Source organism: Chrysemys picta, chromosome 7, assembly GCF_011386835.1.
Source record: "Chrysemys picta bellii isolate R12L10 chromosome 7, ASM1138683v2, whole genome shotgun sequence".
NCBI classification, from domain to species: Eukaryota; Metazoa; Chordata; order Testudines; family Emydidae; genus Chrysemys; species Chrysemys picta.
Genome location: NC_088797.1, coordinates 73506750 through 73529857, shown reverse-complemented (window position 1 = coordinate 73529857; position 23108 = coordinate 73506750). Strand labels below are relative to the sequence as shown.

Here is a 23108-nt window from a genome sequence, read left to right as displayed (position 1 = left end):
TGAAGAGCACTCACTATCAAGGCAGAGCAATTTCTGATATTGAGAGTATAGCACCATAGCACCTTTGCTTCTATTGAGTAGTAGATTACAATAAAAACATCAGAATAAAGACCAATCCATAGCATCAGACCCTAGAATTTAGAAATCTAGAAGACCTATTGGGTTAAATAGCACATCTCCATGACAATGAAGAAATAGTCCTTTGCTGTATAGGCCAGTGCTTCGTCCAGTCTGGTTTATAATGTTTCAAGCCTTGGGCCTCCACTGCATCCATAGTGACTCTTCCTTAGATGAATTAATTTCACCATTAGGAATTTTCCTGTTATTGAGACTAAATTCTCCTTTATTCGGCTTCATTACATTACTTCTGTTTTTACCACTGGGTCACGTCAGACTATATTTTCCTTCTTAAGAAGCAGTATGTGCTCACACCCCAGAGGTGAAAGTAAGCCGGTACGCCCCGATACGGCATACTGGCAAAAACCGGTGCGCCATATCGGGGAGGACTGGCTTCATCTGGAGACAATTTAAAGGGCCTGGGGCTCCCAGCAGCAGCTGGAGCCCCGGGCCCTTTAAATTGCCACCAGATCCCTGCTGCCGGAGCCCTGGGGAAGCGGCGGCGGGGCTTGGGTGGCGATTTTAAGGGCTTGGGACGCCTGCCGCAGCTACTGCCCCGGGCCCTTGAAATCGTCCCCGGAACCCTGGGGTAGCGGTGGCGGGGCTCCGGCGGCTATTTAAAGGGACTGGGGCTCTGGTAGCTGCAACTGCCCCAGGCCCTTTAAATCGTCCCTGGAGCCTGCCAGAGTCCCTGGGGTAGTGGCAAGGGGGGTCCACCAGCTATTTAAAGGGTCCGGGGCTGTGGCAGCTGCTACCGCCCCGGGACCTTTAAATCGCCACCCAATCCCCGCCGCCGCTTCCCCAGGGCTCAGGCACCAGGGCTCCGGGGACTATTTAAAGGGCCCGGGGTGGTAGCGGCAGCCGGAGCCCCGGACCCTTTAAATCAGCACCCGAGCCCCTAGCTGCTGCTGCTACCCCCGGGCTCCTGCAGCACAGCTCGGGTGGTGATTTAAAGGGCTCGGGGCTCCCACTGCTGCTACCCTCCGGGGCCCTTTAAATCGCCACCCGAGTCCCGCTGCTGGAGCCCTGGGGTAGTGGCAGCGGGACTCTGGTGGTGATTTAAAGGGCCAGTAGCTCCCGGCTGCCACTACTGCAGCGGAGCCCCGGGCCCTTTAAAGCTCTGCCAGAGGCCAGGGTCCCCTCCGATGGTGATTTAAAGTGCCTGGGGCTCCACTGTGGTAGCAGCAGCTGGAGACCCGGGCCCTTTAAATCACCCCTGGGGCTCCCAGCCGCCTCTGCAGCTGGTAGCTCCAGGGGTGATTTAAAGGGTCCAGGGCTCCCAGCTGCTGCTGCCCCAGCCCCGGGCCCTTTAAATCCTGATTTAAAGTGCCCGGGGATTTAAAGGCCCCGCCTCTTCCAGTAGAGGCCACACCTCTTCCGATTGAGGCCCCACCCTCTCCTAAGGACTCCGGAGTACCGGTAAATCCTTTAAATTACTTTCACCCCGTCACACCCTGAGATCACTTTGAATTCTATAAGAAAGATACTTGGCTGCTGTAAATCGGCCTAGCTCAGGATAATTCACACCAGTCTTGAATCTGGCACTATATATATGAAGAGTGTTAGAAACGCTATTTAAAAAAAAAAAATTAAGAGAGCAAAAATAGGTTAATAATTGAAAAAAGAATCTCAGATAACTTTCTAAAAATTGTACAGGAAAATAATAAGCTCTAAAATACTTAAGCAAGGTCAAAAGATGGGGTAGGGGAGGAATGAAGTAGCAGATTGCTAATTATCATTTTTATTATCTTATAGGGGAGTTAAGACCAGGTTCCATGTAATTGCTTTGGTAGGCACAGCCATAACAAATGAACCTGAAAAATGCAATATTCTACTCTTAAAACTTATAGTAGCCCAACTTAATTACAAAAAAAAAGAAAAAGAAAAAAGAAACATTGCTTTTTTCAAGTAGTTCTAAAACATGGTATTAAAGTGCCCTACAGTAAGCAACTTCAGGGACGTGCCCATTGTTATTGCTATTTTGAGTGAGATGTAGAGAAAAGAACAGTAATAATCTGGTTAAAACTTGCCCTGGTGTGAAGAGTCAGCACAAGGCCTGCTTAACAACTTATGCCTCATGCTGGACCAACATGAATTGCAATTCTGTATGGCTGCTTTGCACCATGGTCTCTGTGGGTATGTCTACACTGCAATTAGATACCTGTGGCTGGCTCAGGCTTGGGCTAAAGGGCTATTTAATTTCAGTGTAGACGTTGGGGCTCAGGTTGCAGCCTGAGTTCTAGAACCTTCCCATTTTGCAGGGCCCTAGAGCCTGGGCTCCAGTGTGAGGATGAACATCTACACCACAATCAAACAGCCCCTTAGCCCAAGCCTGAGTCAACTGGCATGGACAGATTAGGATGTCTAATTGCAGCACTAACATACCCTAAGTCAGTCAGAGATAATAACTATAGGAGAAAGATGGGATAGTACAACCCAGAGAAGGATCGATGTCAATGAAATTTACAAATGCCTGGGAGATGTTCAGGGCCGCCCAGAGGATTCAAGGGGCCTGGGGTAAAGCGGGGGAGTGGACATAAAAAAAGGCGCCACCCGCTGTGGCGCTTGTAATCACCGGGTGGTGCTCCAAGTCTGCGGCGGCAGCGGGTCCTTCACTCGCACTGTGTCTTCGGCAGCACTGAAGGACCCGCCGCCGAAATGCTGCTGAAGACCCGGAACGACTGAAAGGCCCGCCGCCAAAGTGCTGCCGAATATGGGGCCCAGGGCCCCACTTGCCCCCCCACCCCTCCGTGCGGCCCTGGAGATGTTATGCAGTGCTGGCTCTGGGGTGCAGGTGTGGATTTCCCTTTGCTACTCACTATGCAGGTCATTCACATAAAGCCTAATTATTTCTCGTCGTTTGCAAGGATGGCCGGAATTTCAGGCTCTGTGAAATATTTAGACAAAAATCTCCAGAGTTTCTTTCCCCCCAAATCTGCTGAATTTCTGAAAGAATGTTTTCTTCTCTCTCACACACACATTCCTCTTGATCCTACCTATCACTCCTCATATAAATACCAGGGTGAAATCCTGGACCTATTGAAGTCAGAAGTAGTTTTGCTATGACACTCCAGATTTCACTGTAAAACACAAGTACAGCCTTTCTATGTCTGAGATGAGAAATGTATCTTGCTGCAAGATTAGTATTCAGTTTCTAGCATCCAAATATTCAGAAAGAAGGCAGATCTCACATTTAGGTTTGATCCTGTTTAGATCTATACTCACATTTTCAAATCCTGATCCCTGGGAAGATGCTTGAAAAGTTATCAGGACTTCATAAGCAGATTTATGTTGGCCTCTTCCTCTTTACATAATCTCTTTTAGGTCATCCATGGATAAACTTGCTAATAGTTCCCTTTCAAACTTCTTGCATGGTTGAAGGTGGAATAAGTGAACATTATGGGAGACCTGACAAGGACATGGATTTTTCATGGAGTGCTTATTCACCCCAATTGCGTGGGTCACTGAACAAAAATTAACAGTTACATAAAAAATATTATAGTTCTGCCACTACTTCAGTTCTAAAAGCAACTTTAAAACAGCGTGCTACGCCACAATCCAGTGCACATATGGAAGCAGAACAAGAAGTAAAAGGGGCACTGTGAAACTGTGTGGCAGAAAAACAGATTTTGGACTGTGCAATGGTTTTGCTATTGTTATTTTTAAAATAATTCAAATTATTTGTTCTTCATTTGTATTACTTTTTACTTTCAAATTGCATATGGTATTAGCTTTATGACAATGAAAACAAAATCACATTGCAAATAAAAAAGAGGATATAGTCCTTTGCAAGATTAATATTATGAGAGCTAGGTACTTATATTGTTAAGACACTTTCTAATATAACATCAATTTTCACAGCAATTAAGGGTATGTCTACGCTACGGGATTAATCCGAATTTACAGAATTCGAATTTTGGAAACAGATTGTATAAAGTCGAATGTATGAGGCCACATTAAGCACATTAATTCGGCGGTGTGCGTCCATGTACCGGGGCTAGCGTCGATTTCCGGAGTGTTGCACTGTGGGTAGTTATCCCATAGTTCCCGCAGTCTCCCCTGTCCATTGGAATTCTGGGTTGAGATCCCAATGCCCGATGGGGCAAAAAACATTGTCGCAGGTGGTTCTGGGTACAGCTTCACCCCTCCCTCCATGAAAGCAATGGCAGACAACCATTTCGCGCCTTTTTTCCTGGGTGAACACTGCAGACTCCATACCACGGCAAGCATGGAGCCCGCTCAGCTCAAGACAGCAGTCATGAACATTGTAAACACCTCGCGCGTTATCGTGCAGTTTATGCTGAACCAGGACCAGAAAAACGATGAGAGGAGGAGGCGGCGATGGCAGCGCAGAGACAAGCGTGATGAGGATATGGACACGGACATGGACACAGAATTCTCTCAAACCGCGGGCCCCGGTGCTTTGGAGATCATGTTGTTAATGGGGCAGGTTCTATCTGTGGAACGCCGATTCTGGGCCCGGGAAACAAGCACAGACTGGTGGGAACGCATAGTGTTGCAGGTGTGGGACGATTCCCAGTGGCTGCAAAACCTTCGCATGCGTAAGGGCACTTTCATGGAACTTTGTGACTTGCTTTCCCCTGCCCTGAAGCGCCAGAATACCAAGATGAGAGCAGCCCTCACAGTTGAGAAGCAAGTAGTGATAGCTCTGTGGAAGCCTGCAACGCCAGACAGCTACTGGTCAGTCTGGAATCAATTTGGAGTGGGCAAATCTACAGTGGGGGCAGCTGTGATGCAAGTAGCCAAAGCAATCACTCAGGTGCTGCTACGAAAGGTAGTGACTCTGGGAAATGTGCAGGTCATAGTGGATGGCTTTTCTGCAATGGGATTCCCTAACGGTGGTGGGGCAATTGATGGAACCCATATCCCTATTTTGGCACCGGAGCACCAGGGCAGCCAGTACATAAACCGCAAGGGGTACTTTTCAATGGTGCTGCAAGCACTGGTGGATCACAAGGGACGTTTCACCAACATCAACGTGGGATGGCCAGGAAGGGTTCATGACGCTCGCGTCTTCAGGAACACTACTCTGTTTAAACGGCTGCAGCAAGGGATTTACCTCCCAGACCAGAAAATAACCGTTGGGGATGTTGAAATGCCTATAGTTATCCTTGGGGACCCAGCCTACCCCTTAATCCCATGGCTCATGAAGCCATACACAGGCAGTCTGGACAGTAGTCAGGAACTGTTCAACTACAGGCTGAGCAAGTGCAGAATGGTGGTAGAATGTGTATTTGGACGTTTAAAGGGTCACTGGCGCACATTACTGACTCACTCAGACCTCAGCCAAACCAATATCCCCATTGTTATTGCTGCTTGCTGTGTGTTCCACAATCTCTGTGAGAGTAAGGGGGAGACCTTTATGGTGGGGTGGGAAGCTGAGGCAAATTGCCTGGCCGCTGATTACGCGCAGCCAGACACCAGCCAGATTAGAAGAGCACACCAGGAAGCGCTGCGCATCAGAGAAACTTTAAAAACCAGTTTCATGACTGACCAGACTATGGTGTGAAAGTTCTGTTTGTTTCTCCTTGATGAAAACCCGCCCCCTTGATTGACTCATTCTCTGTAAGCAACCCATCCTCCCCCTTCGATCACAGCTTGCTTGCAAAGGAAATAAAGAGTCATTATCGTTTAAAAATCATGTATTCTTTATTAATTGATTATAAAAAGAGGGAGAGAACTGACAAGGTAGCCCGGGTGGGGTTTTGGAGGAGGATAGGAGGGAAGGAAAAGGCCACTAAAAAAGTTCAATATAATGACAGCCTTTTGGTTGGGCTGTCCACTGGGGTGGAGTGGGAGGGTGCAGGGAGCCACCCCCCACCCTGCGTTCTTACACGTCTGGGTGAGGAGGCTACAGAACATGGTGAGGGGGGAGGGCAGTTATTCAAGGGCTGCAGCGGCACTCTGTGATCCTGTTGCCATTCCTGAAGCTCCACCAGACGCCAGAACATGTCCGTTTGCTCACGCAGCAGCAGCAGTGTTGCATCCCGCCACCTCTGATCTCGAGCGTCTCTCCTCACGTTGGTCCCTTCTGTCCTCATGTTCACTGGCATCTTTCCTGTACTTTGATTCTTTATTAATTGATTATAAAAAGAGGGAGAGAACCCGGGTGGGGTTTGGGAGGAGGATCAGCGGGAAGGAAAAGGCCACTAAAAAAAGGTTTAAAAAATGACCGCCTTTTGCTTGGGCTGTCCACTGGGGTGGAATGGGAGGGTGTACGGAGCCTACTCCCCCGCGTTCTTACACGCCTGGGTGAGGAGGCTATGGAACATGGTGAGGGGGGAGGAGGAGTATACAGGGGCTGTAGCGGCACTCTGTTATCCTGCTGCCATTTCTGAAGCTCCACCAGATGCCAGAGCATGTCTGTTTGCTCACGCAGCAGCCCCAGCGTTGCATCCTGCCTCCTCTGATCTTCCTGCCGCCACCTCTCATCTCGAGCGTCTCTCCTCTCCTTACGTTGGTCCCTCCTGTCCTCACATTGGTCCCTCCTGTCCTCACATTCACTGGCATCTTTCCTATACTTTGAAACCGTATCCTTCCACTCATTCAGATGAGCTCTTTCACTGTGGGTGGATTCCAAGATTTCCGCAAACATCTCGTCTCGCGTCTTCTTTTTCCGACGCCTTATCTGAGATAGCCTTCAGGATGGAGAAGGGAGGCTTGAAAAATTTGCAGCTGCTGGAGGGAGGGAAAAAAGGAGAGAATTTTTTAAAAAGATACATTTTACAGAACAATGCTTACACTCTTTCACGGTGATCAACACTATTCACATTACATAGCACATGTGATTTCTGTGCAAGGTCGCATTTTGCCTCTTAATATTGAGTGCCTGTGGCTTTGCTGCTAGAGATCACAGATGCAGGTCTGGGCAACAGAATTCAATTTGGCTTGCATGCAGCCATGGTAAGCCATTGTCTTTCAGTTTCTGCGCCCTCCTTTCCCACATACCAAGCAAAGCCCATTGAGTGCTGCGGTTTTCCTGTTAACCTTCAGTAGCAGAAAACAAACTAACCCCCCCCCATCCAATTCTCTGGATGACCGCTTTATCCCTCCCCCCACTGCGTGGCTGGTATCAGGGAAAATCCCGGCAGGAACCAAACTAACACCCCCCACCCCGCCATGAATTCTCTGGGATGATCGCTTTACCCCTCCCCCCACCACGTGGCTGATATCAGGGAAGATCCCTGCTAACCAAACACGAAAAGCTCAGGGCCAATTCCCACGCCCTCCTGCGCTTGGCTAACTGCAGGGAAGGATTTCTTTTCAGCCACAGGCAAACAGCCCAGTAGGAACAGCCACCTCAGTCCCCTTCATTAAATTCCCGTATTTCAACCAGGTTACCATGAGCGATATCACTCTCCTGAGGATTACACAGTGAGATAAAAACGGATGTTGCTTGAATGCCAGCAAACACCGGGACCATACGCTGCCAGGCTTTGTCATGCAATGATACTAGATTACTTGCTACTAGCATGGCGTGGTCAAGTGTCCTACCATGGAGGACGGAATAAGGCTGCACTGCCCAGAAACCTTGTGGCAAGGCTTTTGGAGTACCTCCAGGAGAGCTTCCTTCCAGGAGATGTCCCTGGAGGATTTCCGCTCCATCCCCAGACACATTAACAGACTTTTCCAGTAGCTGTACTGGCCGCGAATGCATCCCAAGTCCTCAGGGCAAAGTAATTATTAAAAAACGCTTGCTTTTAAAACAAGTTTTATATTTTAAAAGGTAAACTCACCTGAGGTCCCTTCCATGGGGTCATGGTCTTGGATACTGGCTTGGGAGGGTACTTCAGTCAGGCTGAGAAAAAGATCCTGGCTGTTGGGGAGAACGGAGTGCTGTGTGCTCTCCGCAAGCTCATCCTCCTCCTCCTCTTCTCCATCCGCAGAATCCTCAGGTGTAGCTGATGAGATTACCCCCGCCTCGGAATCCACGGTCAGAGGTGGGGTAGTGGTGGCAGCCCCCCAGAACTGCATGCAGCTCGGCGTAGAAGCAGCATGTCCGTGGCTCTGACCTGGAGCGACCATTTGCCTCCTTTGTTTTTTGATAGGCTTGTCTGAGCTCCTTGACTTTCACGCGGCACTGATCTGAGTCCTTATTGTGGCCTCTCTCCATCATGCCCTTGGAGATTTTTTCAAAAGTTTTGGCATTTCATCTTTTCGAACTAAGTTCTGCTAGCACTGAATCCTCTCCCCATATAGCGATCAGATCCAGTACCTCCCGTATGATCCAGGCTGGTGCTCTTTTTCGATTATCGGCCTGCATGGTTACCTATGCTGATGAGCTATCTGTGGTCACCTGTGCTCTCCACACTGGGCAAACAGGAAATAAAATTCAAATGTTCGTGGGGCTTTTCCTGTCTACCTGGCCAGTGCATCCGAGTTTAGATTGCTGTCCAGAGCGGTCACAATGGTGCACTGTGGGATAGCTCCCAGAGGCCAATACAATCAAATTGCGGCCACAATAACCCTAGTTCGAAATGACAATATCGATTTTGGCGCTACTCCGCTCGTTGAGGTGGAGTACAGGAATCGATTTTAAGAGCCCTTTATTTAGAAATAAATGGCTTTGTTGTGTGGACGGGTGCAGGGTTAACTCGATTTAACACTGCTAAATCCGAATTAAACTCATAGTGTAGACCAGGCCTAAGAGGCAGTGTGCTGCTCCTTTCTCCTCCCAGCTTTATTTATAGTGTTTGACCTACAACTATTTAAGTTGGGTAAACTAAAGAACACACGCCAAAGTAGGAAAGCATAAAAACATCTAAAAGACTTCCACATCTGCTCAACCCACACACACCAGACCAGGAGTGGTTGTGTAGGTTAATGTAGAAAGCTATAGCTTCTCACTCCAAACACTGCTTGCTGAATCTGAGATCTTAAGTAAAAACATATATGTTGCTCTCTCAGGAAGCCCCTGAAGAATATTAGTCTAAAACCATATGAAGTGTGGCACAATTAGAAACATTGGAAATTGTATTGTATTTGCAGAGAAATAAGTACCACTAAATCGTCCGCTGAGCCAGGGATCTGTATTATGCTTTGTCTATATATACATGGCTCAAAGTTGAAGCCTAGACAAATTCATACTAGAAATAAGGTGCACCTTTTTAAAAGTAAAGGCAATTAATCATTGGAACAATTTGCCAAAGGTTGTGGTGGATTTTCCATCACTGGCAATTTTTAAATCATGATTTGATATTTTTCTAAAAGATGTGCTGTAGTTCAAGCACAGAGATTGACTCAGAAGCAGGAATTAATATAGGAAAGGCCTATGCCCCATGTTCTACAGCAGTTATATATATATATAGTTATATATATAATATATAACTAAACTATTGTTGTATGTAAAGTAAATAAGGTTTTTTAAATGTTTAAGAAGCTTTATTTAAAATTAAATTAAAATTCAGAGCCCCCCAGACCGGTGGCCAGAACCCAGGCAGTGTGAGTGCCACTGAAAATCAGCTTGCGTGCCACCTTTGGCACGCGTGCCAGAGGTTGCCTACCCCTGTTCTACAATGGTTTGTTCTGGACTTAAAAAAATAAATAAATCTATGAATCTATGAAAACCCCATGCTAAAAAGGCACGAAGTTGACTCTAACCAACCAAAGTCCTGGTATTACTGAAATGGCCTTTTGGTTGTTATGATTATAGTCCTGTCGATTATTGGAGACCATACTCTTGCAACCCAGCTTTCCTTCAAAGCCAAAAGAAATGGAGAGGCATATACCCACCCTGCCTAGATGCTCCATTCTCAGGCTCTGAATTCTCACAGCAATTTGGTTCTCTTTTTGCTTCCTCTCTTACTGTCTCCCCCAGACTAATTCCTCTCTTTTAATGGCTGTGTGATGGGTTAGATCACAGAAACCCCCTTGGGAGCTGCCACCCAATGTACCAAGACTACTTCTATTCCTGTTTTCCCTGCCAGCCCAGGACTCCAGCACCCTGTCTTGCTGAGCCAGACACTCCCGTCTGCTCCAACACAGACCCAGGGTCTGAATTACTTGCCCCAAAACTGCAGGTTTACCTGAAAACAGCTTACAGAAGAGTGCTTGTCTATAGAACTCAGATGCCCAATTCCCAATGGGGTCTAAACCCAAATAAATCCGTTCTACCCTGTATAAAGCTTATACAGGGTAAACTCATAGATTGTTCACCCTCTATAACACTGATAGAGAGAGATGCACAGTTGTTTGCTCCCCCAGGTATTAATACATATTCTGAGTTAATTACTAAGTAGAAAATTATTTTATTAAATACAGAAAGTAGGATTTAAGTGGTTCCAAGTAGTAACAGACAGAACAAAGTAAGTCCCCAAGCAAAATAAAATAAAATGCGCAAATCTATGTCTAATCAAACTAAATACAGATAAGATCCTCACCAGTTCCAGAATGCTCCCTTTTACAGACTAATCTCCTTTTAGCCTGGGTCCGGCAATCACTCACACCCTCTGTAGTTACTGTCCTTTGTTCCAGTTTCCTTCCAGTATTCTGGGGGGTGGAGAGGCTTCTTTAGCCAGCTGAAGACAAAATGGAGGGGTCTCCCACGGGTTAAATAGACTCTCTCTTGTTGGTGGGACCCCCCTCCTCACTCCTATGCAAAGTCCAGCTCCAAGATGGAGTTCTGGAGTCACCTGGGCAAGTCACATGTCCCTGTATGACTCAGTCTTTACAGGCCGAAGCCATTGCCCACCTGGTATCTTGTATGTCTCCAGGAAGACTTCTTATGTGGATTGGAGCATTCCAAGATACATTGTTCCCCAGTTGCTTCCTGATTAGGTACTTAACCGTGCGAATTCCTTCCTAAAGAAACTGACCAAATGCCTCACAAAACTTACTTAGAAACCAAGCAAGTATACAGCCCATATTCTTAACCTCAAGTAGAAAATGATATATGCGTACAAATAGGATGAATAGATATAGTAGACCATAACCTTTATGGAGATATGTTACATGGCACAGGCAGCACAAAACATATTCCAGTTATGTCATACATACATTTATAAGCAACCCCCCCGCATAAAGCCTTATGGGGTACACTGTCACAGGCTGTTTTCCTTGTCCCTCAGGAATATCCCTGAATGGAGTAGCAGGGATCCTGAGACTTCTGTCATCACTTTCAAATAGTCTTGATACCTCCTTACAGAGCCTTTAATGTCCGAGAGCCAAAATCTATTCTCAGATATACACACAGAGTTGCCATTAACTCCTGTTGGTAGTTGTGTATGTAAATATGAAGACAGAATTTAGAATAGTTTCTCATTAGAATGAGTTTCTATTATCATAGGGCTCTTTTTGACTAGTATATTAATGGTAATGCTTAGGCAACCTTAAATAAAAAGCTGTATTGTATTAATGTGTTGAGGTGAACAGAAAAGAAATGTGTGCAATTTAAAGGAGGACTTTCCTTTTTTAGCTTTATCAATGCATATCTGAACACTTACCTGAGTAGCTGTAAAATGTTTGAATATTTATTCTCAGACTACTTCATAAAACCTTATTGGGGGGAGAGTACAAATGAATAAATTACATCCTGTACTACTGTCTATACAGGTCCAAAACCGAACATTAAAATTGCCACTCTTTCTGCTGAAGGCTAGTCAGGCTTTTCTTAAGTCTTCAATCCACTGTCCTATAAAAGTCTCTTTGTATTCAGAAGCTGATTCAGACTGTTTATACATTTTCAGCTATTTCATACATGTACTGTAACCTGTACAAATGTAGCTTTCAGTCAAAACACAATGGGAGTGAGTTTAGGATACATGAAATAATTTAGTCCCATATCACAACTTATTTTACTGCTGTTCAGCATCAAACAACTAATATTTGCCCCTAGATCCTAGATGAAAGCTGTTATTTTTACTGTGTGTTAAGCATCCCATAATGTTTTGTCTGAAAAAAGTACTGCTCTATTTTACTACAACTTAGTGATGTGCTAATCACATCATGAACAGCACTGAATCTTCAGGAAAGTAAGGATTACTGACAGATGTTAAGAGACCCAAAATGAGAATGACCCTGTTCCCCGTTCCTAAATTAATACACATTAAAACAACAGAAATAAAAGACCCTGATATGGTGAATGTTACAAAGAATAGATGCTTTCGTTATTTCTGAAGACAATGCCTCGTACTCTGTGTATATGAGACAGAGATATAAATACTCACATATTCATACATGCATACACAACTCTGTTCAGTATGCACACTATTAATCCTCAAGGATTTTATTTACTTATTTTAAACAAAAATACAAATATATATGCAATTAAGTTATTTTTAAATACATTTTAGGAAGACGCTATTAAGTAACAAAAATAAATAAAATAATTAATGGACAGGAAGGATTGCATTGTGGTTAGGGTGGCAATGCACTGGAATTAAGTTCAATTCCCACGTTGTCCACAAGCTTCCTGTGTGAACTTAGGCACTTGGTTTCACTGTGCCTCAGTTTCTCATCTGTAAAATAGAGGTAATAAAAACACACTTTCTCCCTTCTTTTGTGTGTCTTTTCTATTTAGATTGTGATCTTTCTTGGACAGAGACCATCTCTTAAAATGCATATGTACAGTGCCTGCCACCATGGGCCTGATCTTTGATCATGGCCATAGGTGTAATTATTTGATACCATTTACAATAATCATTCGATTCCAGTTGCAAATCTTAAATTTGTCACACATAACCACAGCCACTGGTGATTAAATTATGATAGAGATGGGCAAATTTGGTTTTGATAAAGGAAAAATTATCCCAAACTTTTGCCTAAAGGACAAACAAAAATGTTTTGAGGCTTGAAAAAAATTCAGTAACATCCTTCATACAGCCCTTAATTTTAATTTTTACATTCACCTTCACGTCTTAATGCCAAACAAAGTTGAACCCCCCCACAGCCCCCCCGAAGTTAGAAGACAGCTTCTTTGCGGTGTTTCCAACCTGTGCAAAAGTAGGAAATTCTCAGAGGAAAGCCAGTTTCTTGTGAAACTTGGAGGACATTTTTGTAAACCTAGGTGTGTCCAGGAAGTTGCAATAAGCATCTGATCTTTTGGATGCTTGCTTATCTTAACACACTAAATCACTTGAGCTTTCCCTATCACAATGAATTTATCTTATTATTTTAAAAATTCATGCTTCTTATCACAGTATCTTTTTCAGTTGAGCAGATGGATAATCTTCCTAGGTCTATATGAAACATAAAAAAATGTGGGGGGAGGGAGATTTTGCAAAATGTCCCATTTCATGGACTATTTCATTTCTGCCTGTGGGAAAATATTGTTGCTGTTTGAAGGAACAGAGTTGCCAGAAGATTTTGGGTTCTTTTACGGGGACAAAGACATCAGCATCAGCTATAATGGAGAAGGCATACAAGGAGAATCCAGTTTATTTTTCCAAAAAGGGGATGTGTGCTGCATACCACAATGATGTGGTATGGGAGCAATTACTGATGGCTCCATGCAGTTTGAAACACAATTTGAGAATCCCTTGTGTATAAACTTTGGTTTGAAATAAACATACATTAAATCTGTTTAATAAAGAAAATGTAAAAACTCCAACTGGCTTTAATGGGAGCTAAACACATGGAGCTCAGCACACAGGATGAGGCTCCACACTACTATAGTTTATATATTGTTAATCTATATCCTGCGACATGGCCCTTGCAGACTTTAATACACAAAAAAGTAAAGGTAAAAAAGAAATATATATTATGGAAACACGATTCAATATGAATTTTAAAGCCCCATTCCCAGCATTGAAATATCTGCCTACTGACTCTGAATGTCAGCAAGAAAATTGATTGACAGCTCAGTCTTTGAACTATGATACAAATGTGCAGAGGTGTTGTTAGAAATGTGGGTCACAAGAGGCTTGAAATATTCAGAAGGAAGGCATCAAGCCTTTAAAAAACTAAGATATCAGCATCTACCAAGGGAATTTACAAATAAGATACATTTTACCTCAGGCTGATTAGAGGCTTTGACAGCCCTGGATAATGTTTAACCTTCAAAGCTATAAAGGGGCTAGAACTTCCCTGAGCTTACACCTTCAGATAGACTTTGTTTTATATTTTTTTCCTGTGTTAGACTATATCATGCATCCAAACCTCATTATAAAACCCCATCGGAGTAGGGGGGCTCCTACTTCATAGCTCTGGTTTGGAATTAAGGTATTGACTGATCCTGTATGAGAGTTCATAGTCCCCATCTAACTGGGAACCACATAAAATAGCATTTCTCAAGTGACAGAGTGTGTGTGCAGTATATGACTGACAATGGCAAATCACAAGTTAATCAGTATTAAACCTTTTCTCTTTTTATAGACAGTAGCCCATCTACTGGCAAGTTATCATTTTTGTTTTAAGATCACTCACCAGAAGATTTGATCACTCAAAGTGATTGCTGGTCCCACATTCCTCACTTGTTAGCAGAACACACTAAAACTGACAGAAGTGTAAAGTCCTAATAGGCATTGCCTGTAGACAAACCACAGTCGAGAAAGAGAAATACACAAGATTAAAAGAGATTTGCCTGCTATCCAATGGTGCAAGAAAGGAAAGATTATAGATCATCAGACTGATGATCTAGAGGAATGGTTAAATGAATACAAGTGTTGGACAAAAATAAATAAAACTGAACAAACAGTCAAAACCTTCTCTCCTCCGCACTGCCATTCTGTGAGGGCAGATGTATATGTTACTTTGGGTTTATGGTTTAATATGGATTTTAAATATTAAAAAGCCAGGCCAGATACTGAACTTGTGTAAAATTGGGAAATTTTTATTGAAGTGAATGGAGCTAGGCTGAGGATCTGGCCCATGGTATAGAAGGTTTCCAAAATATAAATATTTCTAAAAAAAAAGAAGACACCATTCAAGTAAAGTCAAGGTTACAGACATACATAAGGGGTATGGGTACATAATACCTTTCAAAAATGTTAAATAAAAAAAATCCAAAGTGATGCATAATTAAAGGTACTCATCTTGTGAGCCACTCAGAGTACCTTAATTCTGCCCCAAGATGTATCGGCTCAAATATGTAGAGAATAATTGATCTGAATGCCAGCAAATGACAGGGCATTGATCAAGAATTGAGAATGTTCTTAATCTCCTTTACATGGAATGTCCAAGGTTTAGAACAATCAAGGTCCATGGTTACTAAAAATCTCACACAGGAAAGATGCATCTCTGATCAGAAAACCAACATGAGACGAATCCCTGAGGTAAGATGCTAAGGAGAAGACAGGTTTTGATAAGAGTTAATAAAACATAAGTGACTATAGTAACAAGTCAATCCCTGACATTAGTGTCTCACTAAGGGAATCAGAAATATATTTGTGTATTTTTGTTAACTTACATTAAATTGCAGCTTTCTGCTGTTCACTATTGGTAAACAAACACAGATCCTTCTTTACAATGCAATTTGAGTTTCTGACTATTGTAGATGAAAATGAATAGCACATTGAATAATTCTTTTCTGGGAGTCTGGAGACAATTTTACATAAAAACCACTAGCTGAGATATATCTCAGTATTTCATATGCAATTTATCCACACAATGCTCACTCCTCAATCTACATGATTCCAGATAGAATTGTTTGTCATTTCGTGAGGAATATATTAACAAGGACTCTTTTGACAAGATGGAAACCCATCATGGTAAAGAAACCCACAGGCTCTTATTGAAAATATTTCTGAATAAGTCTGCTGGGTGTGTTTGTTTAACCTCTTCATAGCTGGGCTCACAGGCATACTCCTATGCCATCATTATTAGTGGATGCTGTACTAAAATCAATAGGGTGTAAGTACATACTGGATACATTACTCTCTCAATTGCAATATAGGAAATAAACTGGATACAGAGCTAAAGCTCCTGGTATTTTTAATCCTTTTAAACATATTAGGGAAGGGCAGAACAGAGGATAGGGAATTGGGATTCCTGGGACTAGATTACCCGAAGGAGTGAACAGAGTGATGGACATCTGGTCAGTACAGATTACAGGAAGCATGGAATGGGAGGCAGCACCTCTATTGCATCATTCTCCCTTTAAACTTTGTGGAAGCCCATCCCCATGGCTGCACTGTAGGGCTGTGCTCTACTATTTTTTTTGTTTGTTTGTTTTTTGCAGAAGGGATGGGAGGAAGAAAAAGCTCCATCAAATAGCTATTTTTCATGGCATTATCACCAGCTAATCAGCTGATGTACCAGTAGGAGTCAAAGATGTCCAGCTCCTTCAGACTCCCCCCATGGCTCTTCCATGGTCTCTACCTTTGTGGATCTGGGTGTTGATTTTCCCAGAGTCACAAGTCTCTTCAGCATTGGCAGGCCACATACCCCAAAACAACTCCAACTCAAGGAGAAAATCACTGTTTGTTTTTTTAAATGGCCCTTCTGCTTCATTCTCCTACATTTCTCCAAGAAAGGCAATCCAGCCTCTGGATTCTATTCTAGGCCCCGTTACTAACTTGCTTTCCAACCATGATAAATCATTCCTGCTCTCTATGCCTCAAATTACCCTTCAGGAAAATGTTCATACTACTATTTACCTTGCTTACTACTGTGCCATAGAATGATTAGGGTTGCAAGCGACCTCAGGAGGTCATCTAGTCCAACCTCCTGCTCAAAGCAGGACCAACCCCATCTAAATCATCCCAGCCAGGGCTTTGTCAAGCCGGGCCTTAAAAACCTCTAAGGATGGAGATTCCACCACCTCCCTAGATAACCCATTCCAGCGCTTCACCACCCTCCTAGTGAAACAGTATTCCCTAATATCCAACCTAGACCTCCACCACTGCAACTTCAGACCATTGCTCCTTGTTGTATCATCTGCCACCACTAACAGCCTAGCTCCATCCTCTTTGGAACCCCCCTTCAGGTAGTTGAAGGCTGCTATCAAATCTCCCCTCACTCTTCTCTTCTGCAGACTAAATAATCCCAGTTCCCTCAGCCTCTCCTCATAGGTCATGTGCCCCAGGCCCCTAATCATTTTTGTTGCCCTCTGCTGGACTCTCTCCAATTTGTCCACATCCTTTCTGTAGTGAGAGGGCCAAAACTGGACGCAATACTCCAGATGTGGCCTCACCAGTGCCGAATAGAGGGAAATAATCACGTCCCTTGATCTGCTGGCAATGCTCCTACTAATACAGCCGAATATGCCGTTGGCCTTCTTGGCAACAAGGGCACACTGCTGACTCATATCCAGCTTCTTGTCCACTGTAATCCCCTGGTCCTTTTCTGCAGAACTGCCGCTTAGCCACTCGGTGCATGGGATTCTTCCATAGTAAGTGCAGGACTCTGCATTTGTCCTTGTTGAACCTCATCAGATTTCTTTTGGCCCAATCCTCCAATTTGTCTAGGTCACTCTGGACCCTATCCTACCCTCCAGCATATGTACCTCTCCCCCCAGTTTAGTGTCATCCACAAACTTTCTCAGAGTGCAATCTATCCCATCATCCAGATCATTAATGAAGATGTTGAAAAAAAATCGGCCCCAAGACCGACCCCCGAGGCACTCTGATACCGGCTGCCAACTAGACATCGAGCCATTGATCACTACTCGTTGAGCCCGATGATCTAGCCAGCTTTCTATCCATCTTATAGTCCATTCATCCAATCCATACTTCTTTAACTTGCTGGCAAGAATACTGTGGGAAACCGTATCAAAAACCTAATGAGCCTTCATTAAACAGTGGCTGAAAAATACTTTAAAATACTTGGTTGAAACTGCACCACAGACTATAATGGAAATTTTGATACTAATTTGTAATTAGTTGTCTACCACAAATTAAAATTCCTGTATGTGGCCTAATTTTTCGCCCTGTAACTAACTGGTGACTTGGTGAAGTTTTGCAACAAGCTGAGCATCTTTTTGATTCAAAAAATAAAATAAAATAAAATAAAACCCCCACAGTGACTGTTAATGCTGAAGTTATGAAACCAAAAGCCTCAAGGTAGGCAAGTCACAGCTAATCAGTTCTTACCAGTGCAGGATGAGCTACTGTTGTCTAAAACTAAATAAAAGGTCAATCAGACTTGCTGGTTTCAGCATATAAATGTGCTCGCCTTAATGGACTAGTCAGTTACCTCTGGGACATGTTCAGTTTCAACCAAAACCAACATACCAAAGCCTGATTTCTAACGTACTGTATTACAGAATGAGTTGGTGTAACAGGCAGCAGCAAAACAGCTAGTATGCAATTAATGGCCAATGTGAAGCATAAAGAAAAGTGGGAACCTAATACTATAACTCAATATTGGGAGCGCACAAAGAAACATAAGCAGCAACAGTAGCATATCGGTTAATGTTTGTTTTGTTTATCATGATGGAAAAATATTTAAACTCTAAAAGTTACCAGTGTCTCCAGAAGAAAAATATACAGGATACTTGTGTAGCTGTAGGAATTTAAGTCAGGTGCTCCCTATTCCCTATTTTATTTGGATTAGATTTAGTGGTTTAGACAGAAGAAACAACACACATCTTCACACAAAACTGGAACCTACCCATTCTAATTTTATACATGAACCATATGTCCTCATCTCCGAAGCCCCTTTTATTTTTCATTTTCACACACTCTATACTTCCAGTTTCTATATGGTATCAAAAGCAGAGATGCCAAAATGCTGTGAAACAGGTTGTTCTAGGGGCATTTAATGCTTGATAGCAAATAGGAGATACCGGGAAATTTAGGAGATTACTTGTTTTCTCAAATTTTTTGCAGCTCAACTTGACAGACCTCAAGAAGTTTCGATAAACCAATAAAGTTCTTGGTTCATCTAAAGAACTGAAACTGCAGTTTAAATCCAGCACTGAAGAAGATTGACTTCTGCCTCTGATAGCACAAGCTCTGATCAGTGAAAGGGATACAAACCTTGACATCTCTTCAATGCATTGTTAATTACTGTGTCAGATCAGCTGGCTGACAACATATCTTAGTCTCAAAATGCATTCCTCATCTTTTGAGGAATGAGACTAGTTTCTGGTGTAGGATGTTCCCTTTAACTGGCACTGCATTTGTGTGGCTGAAAACGCAAATCACCTGACCTAGCATCTCTTTCTCTGAATCTTGTTCTGTCTGCAATAGCTATCTGCTTGGCTATCAGAGACAATTTCATCTACAGCAATATGCACAGTATTACATACATGCACAGGAGAGTGGCACAAAACTATACAAAGTAGGGTGTCATTTTTATGTAACCCACACACCTCCTGGTTGTGGTGTTCTGTCTCATCTAGTGGCACCGAGATCACATAGAGATTAATGAGTCTGCTACAGCCTTAGCTAAAAGCCATGTGGCTTTTTAGCTCATGCAGTAGACGCTCATGCATTTAGCTCCAGCGTTCCCAGGTTCGATCCCGCCGACAACCGGGGTCTGTCAGTGTAACACTTACAAGATGGAAAGCACCCAATGCCTGCATGAAAAAGCCATAGTTTAAAAATATGTTTGTTGTACTTAGCTGATTTTTGTAGGTAAGTGAATATGATTTGCTATTAGTTAACCTCAGAATTTGCAGCATTCAAGTCATTTATTATGTTAAATATAGGAAAGGACAAGAGAATACTGCAGTACCTGATGTAACTATCTGCAAGCTTTTCAATACCACCACTGAAACATAAACATTTTAAAAGTAATTCTCTAATCACCAGACTGAACAGACCATTGCAATAAGAATACATTGTATTTACAGAATCAGTGCTAACACAGAGTGGTACTTTGTCCCCCTTTAGGGGCCACCTGTGAAAGTTTATGTGTCAGCTTCTACCTTCAAGCTAATGGACTTGTTCCTTTAACTTAATCAGTATAGGTGCATGGTTTTAGATCTGGAGGTCACAGATGTCCAGCTCCCAGGTGACCAATCTGGGGTGTTATTATAAATCGTGGCAATAAGGGATTTGAACTATTGATGCTAGGGATGAACTTCCTGAGCCAGGAGAAGCATGCTACATAATCTAACAGTGCAAACTATGCCCCCCCCCCTAGTGTCTGATGAGTTAGCTTCTGTTTCCATGCTAATGGCCCTGTCTTCTTGAGTCCCCCCTGTAATCACTAAACATGTATTGCCTTTTATATGGCAAGCATGAGCACGCTCCTGGTTTAATCTGGTCATTTGATTCTCACCCACTTTATGGATCGTTCAGCCTAGGAGGCTGTGGGGAGTTGGATATGGGATTAATATAGAACCTGAGCTTCCAACTTGTGTGGTTCTCATTTACCTTAGTGTGTCAGGGGTGCCAACATTGGCCAGCTACCAGGGTGAATCCCAAAGTCAGTCTATTGGCAGCCAAGGTAAACCTGAATCCTAGTCTAGTGTGATAAACAGCTTAAGCCATGAACATTGCACTCCATTTGTTGTGTGCAGGCGCAACTGATTAATAAACATTAGCCTTATCAGCCATGCATAGATCTATAATAAAATGGAACCCTCAGGATTTTATAAAAAATTCAACTGACTTTCTGAAGTGCACTCTCTCAAACAGATTCAGAGATTTTTATTATAGGTGTCTGGGAAATTATTTATTTTTTCCCTGCAAATTAATTCATTAATATGTAATTCTGCATTTTTATTTTATTTTTAATAAATTATTTAACTCCTTTTTTAGTCAACAATTTGGGAAACATTGTGACCTTGCTTAAACATACAGGATTTCCAGCAAAGTGAATGGAATTTGATCACACTTTTTCTTCAGAATTCAAGGTGAGATGTAAAGCAAAAATGAACATGCAGTTAAACACAAATTCCTATGCTGAACATCCTCACTATCTAAGGTACAGAGTTGAATGTAAGAATGAACTATAGAAGCAGAAACAGGCCCAATCCTAACCTAAAACCTGGATCTGAACTTTGGTGAGAGGCTGGGGGTCAGAAGCTAAATCTGCATTTGTATCCAAACTTCACACCTGATTCCTCTTTCCATAGTGGGGTGAACCAATACCCTGGAACTAAACACCCTTGATTTTTTAATCCAATACCGAGAGAGTTCCAAATTCAGACATGGATTCATACTGTGTACCTCAAGCCCATTTCCAGTTACACTTTTACTTTAACTTAAAAAATAAATTTAAAAAAATCATTCCCCTCGGAGAAATCCCTTATTATTTCTTGATTCAGAAAAGATATTCCAGAATGCATCTTTTCTGTTATATCATGACTCTCATGGACTTCAACTAGACTTCTGAGATGTATGATGCTGCCTTTGGGAAATCTTCAGTGAACTACAACGTATAATGTGGGGAAAAGAATATTTCTGGGCTGAATGACCCTCATTCCCTGGCTAGTGGGGTCACACAGTATAGCTATCTGTGACTAATTACATCTAATGAATAGACAGAGAAAAGCAAATATGAAAAAAGCCAATGTATGCTGTGAGAAGGAGAATTCTCAACAGAGATTATATGAGTTCTTGCTAAAAATAATCCAGAAGCAATAGGATAGCAAGACTATGATACAGAGCATTGAGCATGACCTTGAATAAATTAATCTGTTGTTAACGCCAAACACAGTTATCAACCTGATATCCTGTGATGATATAAATTATTGTCTGTTGTTTGCATTTAGTCTTTTCAAACTTTTGAAGTACCTTCTGAATTAGAACTAATCTTAAGCAAAATGACAGTGATCTGCAACAGCTCTGGCTCTGTATCTAGGGATACTGTTCATTACGGAACCAAGAATAAGCTTATAATCATGTCCCCTGCTACCATTGGGCAATGTTAAATGGGCTCATACAATTTTAATTAACTCTTATTATTTTCTATTGATTCAATGCATGCTCAATAGAACAGAACAGGAGCTATATCATTATACGTAAATGGTAAGTGTTTTGAAACATACACTGTTCAGAATACTCTAGTAATTTTTCAGTCTGTAATTATCATAAACTAAGGGGCTGCAATCAAAGTATTGACAGAAACTTGTAATAAAATAAAATGTAACTCAGGACAATACAAAATGAATTTTTAAATCCATTTTACAAGGTTATATGATATGCCCAGATAGATCTCTATTTATTTATTGTAGAGACAAAACTGTCATTGCAGTGATATGGTTTCCTTACTAAATTGCTTTTTTTAATTTAAATTCAGATTAATCAGCAAACATATTGCTTCTCATTTAATAAATATTGCTAAATTAGCAGGATGAGGCTACAGTCACCATATCAAAACACTACCAAGAAAGGGAGATTTCAAGGTCAATCATGCACAATAGTTTCTCCAAGTATAGAGGGATAGAAGTTGTACAACAGAATGGGCAAGTCTGCTGGGTTACTAGGCAGCAATCATCTTTTATAGACATGGCATTCTTTTAAAGCTTACTTCAGGGAATTTCAACTGACCAGTAATGCCAGAAATTATTTCTTATTAAATTAATTGAATGGTGAATCAGAACAGTTCGTATCTATGCCTTCTTTATTAATCTTTAATTTTCCTGTTTTGCTTCTGAAAAGAGAGTGGGTAGGTTGTGGCAATCACTTCCTATCACAAAATGCCTCTAATCCTTCAACCTCCTGGCCCAGTACTGTGCATAAGAGACACATCTTACTATTGATTTTTATGTAAGTCTCCACAGCCTTCAATTAGAGTTCTCTTCATGTATCAATGATCAGCAGGATATGGCTGCCTATGCTGTCCCAGAGGTGGTCCAGCTTCCTCCGTGTACTATGGAATTGGATCCAGAGTTCCAGCTACTACTCATCTTGCCAAAAGGTTTATGTTCTTTGGAGACTAATGCTAGCTTATGAACTCACATTTCCATTCACTCCTCTTATGTCTTTCGTTTCTTTGTCTTGCCATAGTGGATGAAACAAAATGAGATATAGTGTTCCTAAATTGTGTACTCCACATCACTCAAACTGACTTCTTTAACAGATATTTACATTACACAAACATTTAAATCACAGAAGAAAAAGATCAGATGAAATATGAAGAGACAAAGAAACAGAAAGACGATAGAGATATTTCCAAGTAATATGTCAGGTATAAAATAG

The 23108-nt window shown here is 42.4% G+C and overlaps 1 protein-coding gene across 3 annotated transcripts in view; it reads right to left on the bottom strand.

Annotated features, from left to right (window-relative positions):
- The window catches only part of NRG3 (neuregulin 3), a 946990-nt gene that overhangs the window by 377712 nt on the left and 546170 nt on the right, over nt 1–23108 (bottom strand). The gene's annotated exons all lie outside the window — the stretch shown is intronic.